Source organism: Octopus bimaculoides, chromosome 8 (assembly GCF_046866305.1).
Source record: "Octopus bimaculoides isolate indiv1 chromosome 8, ASM4686630v1, whole genome shotgun sequence".
Taxonomy (NCBI): domain Eukaryota; kingdom Metazoa; phylum Mollusca; class Cephalopoda; order Octopoda; family Octopodidae; genus Octopus; species Octopus bimaculoides.
The window spans coordinates 38446233-38456232 of NC_142935.1; positions in this window are offsets into that span (position 1 = coordinate 38446233).

A 10000-nucleotide genomic window follows, 5' to 3' on the forward strand; every position below is an offset into this window, starting at 1 on the left:
TATATATATATATATATATATATATATATATATATATTGTTGTACTTGGGGATGGTCATATTGCCAGTTTAGCCAATAAAAACACACGCACTGTATATTTGGTGTTAATTTGCTTCAGTTTTATATTACATTAATCTTAATCTTATTTCGGCCAGAGTTCTTTCGTCACACTTCTGTGACCTCATCAGTGGTCCTTTGTTTCCTTCTTTCTTATGTGTGTCTCACCTTGCTAACTATCAGCCATTTTGTATTTTGTATTCCTATTGTATGTGTCTACGCATGCGTGTCCTTCAATGTGTCTGTGTCTTTTGTAAGTGCATGTGTGTATGGGGAGTGTCTGTATCACCTATATTCTCTGTTAATACGTGTTCGTTTGTATTTGTTTTTATTTATTTATTTGTTCATGTGTGTTTTTTTGTTTGTTTTCTTTTTGTGTTTAATTAAATTTTGTTAACGTAGGTAGTATTTAATTCCATTTGTTTATCTATGTATTGTATTATACTTTGTTCATATTATGCTGTGGTTTGTGGTTTGTTAGTGGTGTGTGTTAGTGTTCCATTCTAGTTTCCTATTCAGGCTAGGTTTCTCTTCTATTATGTGTGTAGCTTCAGTAATTTGTCTAAGTGCTGCATCACTGCTATGTGTAGATAAGATTTTAATTTCTATGTTGTTGATTGAGCCTCTATGTTCTTGCTCAGCGTGCTGGTACAGAACTGATGAGTTATTCTCTTCCTTAAGTTCCCTCCAATTTTCGTTTGCCCGCTCCCCTATGCTCCTTGCTGGTTTGCCTACATATGTCATTGTCTTATTTCTGCATCGTCCCTCTGTACATCTTATACTATAGACCACATTTCTGGTTTTGCAGTTCGTTTGTGGGCTAAATCTACATACGATACAGTTCCTATCAGTGCAGGGGGTTCTACAAAATGGCTGATAGTTAGCAAGGTGAGACACACATAAGAAAGAAGGAAACAAAGGACCACTGATGAGGTCACAGAAGTGTGATGAAAGAACTCTGGCCGAAATAAGATTAAGATTAATGTAATATAAAACTGAAGCAAATTAACACCAAATATACAGTGCGTGTGTTTTTATTGGCTAAACTGGCAATATGACCATCCCCAAGTACAACAACATCTGTTTCAACACACGATTTCACATAAAAAATCTTGCAAAACACATATATATATATGTATATATATACATATATATATATATACATATATGTATATATATACACCAATTGAGATGGTGTGGCCATATTGAATGCATGCCGAAACAGCTGTTTGTTGGTGAACTTGTAGAGGGAAAACGCTGTCGGCGTAAACCTAAAAAAAAGGTTTACGGACGGCATACGAACTACTATGACATCACTGGCTATGTAAGTAAGTGTCCGTTATACATATTATATATAACATCGTGAAGTTTCGAATGTAAAATCACTCAATAGCATAACAGACATTGATATTTTGGGGATTTTCGTCGATTTAGTCTTTTGCTGCGCTGAATTTCACTTGTGGTTGCACAGGATCTTGATGCAGGCTAAGATTGAGCAAATGATGGAATTCATGCACATACAAACTTAAAGGATTCGTGTAACATGGTGTAAAGTTGGATTGGAGTTGAGATAAAGGAATAAATATAGAACTGTAAATTCCACATACTATATTAAAGTGTTGTACATCCGATTGAAAAACATCTAAAGTCCGTTTCATTTAGAAACAAAATAGAGAAATAGTCAATACACTGAAGCAGCTGAAGACGACGCGCAATTACACAAACGTAGAATTGGGGTCAATTAAATATAAAGATTTTTAGAATAAAGCGAGTTTTCGCAAGTAATAATTCAATATAAAGCTTGCGCAAAATTCTGATATTCATCTACCACAGCTGCACTTATGCACACACACACAAACACGCACATACTCACACGAACACGCGCATGTTAGAGTAAGTGTGTAGGCGTGTGTGTGTTTATCTTTGTATGTGCGTGGGTATATATATATATATATATATATATATATATATATATATATATATATATATATATACACTATTCTTATAAACAAAGGTACAACACATCAATACAGTGCTACAAATCATTCTGTTAAACATTTCCTTAATGACTATGAAATCCACAGTGTTGTACATATGACTAGCCCGCGTCTAAGCGATAATTAAGGGAGTTTTAGAGTCATTTGGCGTCTTCTAGTATTTGGTGCTACTCAATAGTTGCCATTGTTATAATTATATGTATAAAGTTAAACATTTTGTATTAACTCTTACCTATATGGCTTTATACGTGCGAGATACTTGATAGAATCCTATATATATTTTATCCTCGACTATAATTATATATATATGTGTGTGTGTGTGTGTGTGTGCGTGTATCATTATAATTAAGGATAAAATCTATAAAGGATTTTATCAAGTAGCTAGCATGCCAAAAACCATTATTTTATTTATTCACAAGTGGCTGAGATGAACGAACTTGATTTGTATATGTGCTGTGTATGCCTTGTGTTCGTATGTTATGTATAAATATTTATACTTATGTACTTTGAGTTATGTCATACTGATGATGGTAATAGTAATTACATCCCTAAACCAGAAATCAATCTATGGCTAAAGCTTTTTTAAAATCCTTTTAGTTAATTTCCGTCGCTTTCATCTCGTCTCTATGTGATAAATGAGGTAGTTTTAGAGCCATTTAGCGTCTTCTTCTTGCATGTGGTGTTACTCAGTAGTTGCCCTTATCTTAATTATATTTATATATTTATATATTTAAATGCTTTATATTAATTTTATCTAAATGGTTTTTTGCTAGCTACTTGATAAAATCTTTTATACATTTTATCCTTGATTATCATATATATATATATATATATATATATATACATATATATATATATATATATATATATATATATATATATATATATATTATATATACTAGATAAATATCATATTTATAAAAAAACCCGCAGAGAAAATTACTATGGAAGTCTCATAATATGATAACTGTATATAGTATATATATCATGATGACATTTATTCAACGATCTAAAGCAACAATTAAAAAAAAGATATAAACAAATGACCGAAAAATGATGAGCTAACCTCAGACTGGATCGAACTCACAAATCGGCGCTTTCATGGCTCATTGCGAATCTGATTGGTGAAACGCTTACTCATCAAGACAGTTTAAGTATATATTAACTAAATTTGACCAAAATTGATGAGTGAGCGTTTGGCCAATAAGATTCACAAAGTGCCATGAAAGTGTCGATATATGGGTTCGATTCAACCTGCGGTTAACGCATCACTTTTCGGTCATTTGTTTGTATTTTAAAAAATCGTCGCTTCAAATCGGAGAATAAATAACACTATGATATATACTATATACATTATATATATATATATATAGAATACATATATGCATATATATATATATATATATATATAAACATACAGAACAAGTGGACAACTTGAAGATTACAGGAAATGTGCTAAAACATCTTTGTTTTACTGAATAACATTGTACATGAAATTTTCGAAAAGTTCAACCTCTCAGGAAGCACACGATAACCATAGCTACTTGTAAGATGAGATTAAAATTCTACATTTAACTAGTGATATATATTGTTTCCCTGTATCAAACAAACAGTGAATCTGATTTTCCTGTATAAAGCTTCAAATAAATGGTTCACACTACTTGAATTCTGATGACTGAAAAATGCACAGACAAGAGATATCAGGATGGTGTAATATTTGAATAGCTTAACAGTAGAATAACAATGAATAGGTAGATAAACAGTGGTAAAAAGAACAAAAACGATATAAGACAATAGTAGCAACGATTAAATAAGCTACAATAAGAATACGGAAGATCTATGTGTGAACTGATTCTATAACTCACAGCTGTACATTGTTAAAACACTGCCATATCAAATAAATATTATCATTGAAACGTGTACTGAATCTATTTGTGTCCGAGCCTCTGTTTGAATGTGTATGTATTTGTATACAAGTGCGTGTAAGTTGGGACAATATATGTCTATATATGTAATTACGCTTACATGGATGAAGTTCTACGCGTATGTACTAGTGAACATATCACTCACTGTGATTTAAAACGTAGGTGTAGTTATTTTTCAATACGTGAGAATGCTTCAGCCACACTACTTCTCATTCACGCCAACTTTCTCTCTGTCTCTTTCTCTCCCTGTGTATATATGTGTGTGCGCGTGTGTGTGTGTGTGTGTGTGTGTGTGTGTATGAATGTGTGTATATATGTGTCTATCTCTCTCTCTCTCTCTCTCTCTCTCACTATATATATATATATATATATATATATATATATATATATATATTCACGCATATGATTTACATTCATCTATATATAAATTTGTATACATACATATATAAATTATATATATACATAAATATATATATATTATCTACATATGCATATGTCACAAACACAGTGTGGGCTGGTGTCTCACTGTGTGTAACCACGAGTAATTGTATTTATACCTGTCTTTGAAAAGTTATTCGATTATGTAATTATTCCTATAGTTAGGTACACATATACATGAATATACACGCACATACACACACATTCACACATACGCACATATATAAAGTGTGTGTGCGTCCGCGTGTGTGTGTGTATGCGTGAAAATACTGTTGCCGTAGATATGTGAATAAGTATGCGTGTATTCACTGTTTTATGCACATGCTGATATAGTATTTGAATATGAAATTTTATTACTGTGTCTCCAGCTTTACCGTTGTGTGCGTGTACATGTGAATATATGTGAATATATTGTCACTAGTAAGTAAAACTATGTACTACAAATATATAATATGAATGAAAGAAGAACAAAATGCCATATCTACTTCACTGCACATCGTCTGCTATCGGAATTCCAGCCTCGTGATAATTTCTTCTCTGATAAGCTCACATTTCCGTTTAAACTGGAACTGCGTTTCTTCTTTCTCACAATGATTGTAGTTTAAATAGACCAATGAGTTGCTGATTTGGTATGAATGTATAGTACAAGATATACATTAGTAAGTATTTATATGAAATTATTATGTAGACATATGCACGCACTCACTCGCACATAGTTACCCAGACAAATTTGCTTGGGAAATTTCCGTGTTGAAGCTATATATAATTATGTATCATACACACGCAGACACACACAAACATGTGTGTGTAACATAAAATTTTGTCATGCATTTATGTGAACTTGCTTTTACGCGTATGTGCTAATTGCTTTAAGATGTAGAAACTTTACATAAACCCGATCGAATTCTGTGAACGTCAGACTATTTCCTGTCTGTCCATTCTGCTGGCACATGCAAGTGAACCATGGAGTGAATGTACGATAATTTTATCCAAAATATACCATATTTTCTCCTACAGTTATTTTATATGTATTTGATACTGAGTTCATAATTTATTTGCACATTTATGACATAACAGTTAAATGCTTTCTCTGTGCTGATATAGCGATGAATATATGTCAGCAGAGAATAGGGGGAGATTTTGCCTAATCCCTATAGTAGAGAATTTATCCTTTTGTAGAATCGATACTTCATCAAATGCAACTCAAGATTTCACACAGCCATATCGACACTCCAGACTAGATTTTGACTAATTAATTTCAAGTGAACTAACGGTATCAATTTGAACAGAAAAAATCATTATACACGCACATAATACACACACATAGACGGACAGGTGTGTGTGTGTGTGTGTGTATGTGTGTGTGTGTGTGTGTGTGTGTGTGTGCGCGCGCGCGTATGTTCTGAACCCAAACTTTACAATCAGATGTACAAAACATTAGCAACACGATTTAGCCAATGAGGTAATAGCTCATCATTAATGGAAAGTGTAATTGCCTTAAATTTTGGGACGGCAGTACTTCAACAGAAAATGAGAGAAACATAGTAGGACTGCGAAAGAGGATTAATAAGATAAAATGGGTGAAGGTTAGGAATACTATCGGAATGCTGTTCTAGGGAGTGTAATGGAAAATTAGGTAGGGAGAATGTGTAATTACAGATGCGAGTATAGACATATATCCACGCAAAAAAGTGGACATTAGGCGGAAAGTCACATGTGTGTTTTGGTATGCAAGTGTGAATATGTAGTGGTGCAGTTTAATGGGATTGTTTGGTGTTTGTGTGTGAGTTTGTTATTATTAAGATGGTGGTATGAAAACGTGTATCTGAAGACGTGGTGTGTGGAGAGCATGCAATAGAAAAATATATATTGGCTAAGCAAAAGAAATAAACTGGAGCAATGAATAGCTTTGTACGCAAATAAATAACCAAATCAAGTTGAAGAGCCAAACTTTTTGACGTGGGATAGTGGAGTTTAGACTAAAATATAAAAGACAGAAAAATATATGGAATTTAGGAAGAAAGGAAATGTACAAACAAAGGCAAAACATTGCACAACAATGGTGACATGTCCAGAGATCACCATAAATTGGACATACATATATGTATGTATATATATATATATATATATATATATATATATACCGGAATAAATATTTGTTTTGGCTGTGTCTGCTGAGTGGAGTTCTAGCTATGCAATTGTTTGCCTCTTGGCACTGCTATGTATACGATAAAGAAACAGAGCCAAAGAGACAAACATGGAAGATACCCCATAGTGCTATGTTTATCAAGCCTCTAATGGGTCATTGCAGAAATTTCACCTCGGTGCATGCTGAACTCCGTAGCAAAAAGCTGGAGCAAATGTCGAAAAGCTTTCTATCCCTGCAAATTTATAACTACTCTGCCAATTTTCCTCTGTCTATACTGTAATAATAATGTTAAGAATATATTTACCGATTTATAACATAAAACAATAGATGGCGCACTAATATCATTAAATAAGATGTGTGCAGTTATGTCGCACTAATTCTTAATACAAATGCTTAACATCAAACACAGAACAGGAATCTGCACATTCTATTACATCTTTGAAATATTCGTTATGAAATTACCAGCTATACAAATTACTTCAATTTCCTATCTGAAAACAAATAATACGATCTTATATTATCTTACCTTTCATCTGATTCATCTGCATAAATAACATTTATTCCCCGTGACATAACTATAATTGATATTAATATACTAATACACAACGAATATATACAAGCCTTGCGAGGTGGAATATAATGATGACCTGTAATACATTTCATCGCATGTGAAGCGTTCATCATATAACTAATAAAGAAACTAAATTCTTAAGTAAATATTACGCGCATCATTAGGTGTTCCAGAGCCTTGTGTAGTTGTTTCTATCTATGGAAGGGAGGTGCTAATTAAGGGCATTAAGATATAAGTGAAATACAAAAAGAATTGGAATGTAGTGAAATGCACATAGATATGTATGTATGTATGTATGTATCTATCTCTCTCTCTCTCTCTCTCTCTCTATATATATATATATATATATATATATATATATATATATATATATATATATATATATATATATATATATATATATAGCAAGATATCTAACGCATTTACGCATTTTCTTTGCTTGAGTGTTATTCACAGAACGACTTCGTTGTAAATTTTGATGACATAAATGATTTGTTCATAGTGAAAAGTATAAGTGTCAACGAAAATTAATATATTTATACATATATGTAGTTTAAATTTATAGAAAAACAAAAGAGGAAGACAGGTATATGAGCAACAAGTGTAAATTAATTTTAATAAATTATTTTTCTCGTAAACTGTATCGAGGTTATTTTTTACACTGGTAGCTGCTGTGATTTCGGCGCATAACGAATCACTAATAGCACAGATTTCAGAACGATAGGTTGGGAATCTCTTATCTTGGTAATGCGTGCTAAGTAAGCTAAGACTTATTTTGCCACTGCAGAAACTACTCCACGTGAATCCAAGCACTTAAATGTATGTAAGTAGATTGTCTTAACCGAATTTGCCCAAGTTTGATTGCTGTAATTATCACCACTGTATTTTTGGCGATTTAATAACGAAATTTGACTGTTATTTCAAACAGGTAGACATACTTAGTATTCCTTTGATTACTTTTAACCTCTTAAGCCACTTCTTTTTGTTTCAGTGTAAACAGTAAAATCTGTTAAATCTTTAAGTATAAGAATAAAAAATGATTTTAACTATTGTCAGTGCTTTTACAACTTGTACTTTTCCTAACTGTGTGGAAAATAATTATATATATATATATATATATATATCCAAATTAAAGGCACGGCTATGGGGACGAGGTTTGCTCCCGTTTATGCGAATTCGGTGATGGGTTACTTGGAACAAAAACTCTACCTGGAAATAGAGGAGAGATATAACACCGAATTTAGGAAGTTTATAGAAAAAGCATGGAAGAGATACCTGGATGATTGCTTCATAATCTGGACCAAACCTCAAAGCATTGTGGAAGAATTTAACACACTCCTGAACAACCTACACCCATCCATCCAATTTACAAAGGAGATGAGCAGTAGCAAATTACCATTTCTAGATATAATGGTAATTAAAAAGAACACCGCCATTACCACAGATATATATTACAAACACACAGACACACACCAATACTTGAACTTTAAATCGTGCCATCCACCCCATACAAAACGCAACATACCATACTGCCTAGCCAGGAGAATATGTACTATTGTAGAAGATACAGAAACCAGAAATCAGCGCCTGATGGAACTGAAAGAATTTCTGCTGGAGCAAAAGTACCTGTCACGACTCATAGAAAATGGTATTCAGCGGGCTTCGAAAATACCCATACAACAACTAAGGACACCGCAAAGAAAAGACAAACAGGAAACGATCATTCCATTTATAGTGACACAAAATCTATGCCACCAGAACATCTTTAATATCGCCAAAGCGAACTTACCGATCCTTGCACAAAGTAAGGAATTGAGAAATATCATTACAGATCAAAATAAAACTCTCAGTAAGAGACAACCTAAAAACGTGAAAAAGCTATTAACAAAGGCAAGGTTTGACCTCAGCAACAAAAATCAAACATTCAATGTATCCAAATGCAATGATAGCCGATGCGGTACATGCCGATCAATCCATACCGGCCCATATATGAACACAAAAACAGGAAAAATATTCACCAATGCGAACATGACTGCAAAAGTAGAAATCTAATCTACTGCATCAAATGCCCTAATTGTGAAGAACTGTACGTTGGCCAGACAGGTAATGCACTATCGGAACGCTCACGGGTGCATCGACAACAGATTAAAAACCCAGAAGTCCGCCAAATACCACTGAGTAACCATCTGGCAACATGTGGTCATCAAACTTTTATTATATTTCCATTCCATAAATGTTACAACCGGAATGAAATTGAGAGAAAATGCAAAGAAAAGGACTTTATTAAGAAATTCAAACCCACTCTTAACAAACAATGATTAAATTTATCTTACTTGGGGTTTAAAAATCTTATCCCTATAACTAAAACACAAAAAATCTCTCAAATATCATCATTTCTAAAAATAGATTTGGCATCATTTCTAAGAATAGCAAACACCTACTGTGGTTTAAAAATCTCATCCCTACAACCAAAACACAAAACAATTTCTCAAATGTCATCATTTCTAGAAATAAATTTGGCATCATTTCTAAGAACAGCCAAACACCTACTGGGGTTTATAAATCTTATCCCTACAACCCAAATACAAAACAATTTCTCAAATGTCATCATTTCTAAAAATAAATTTGACATCAATTCTAAAAATAGCCAAACACATACTGCTGCTGTCCAAAGGAATAGGTATAAAAGACAGAAAACCAGCCAGTCTATTACAGTCTGTTACAGTCTGTCATACTGGCCATGATGAAATACCACAAGGTATAGAAAATACGTATTCGCCTTTATATATTTAATCCTTTATATTGAACACTCAATATTTCATCTATTCAATAAGACATATTCCATATATTCAATAAGACATTC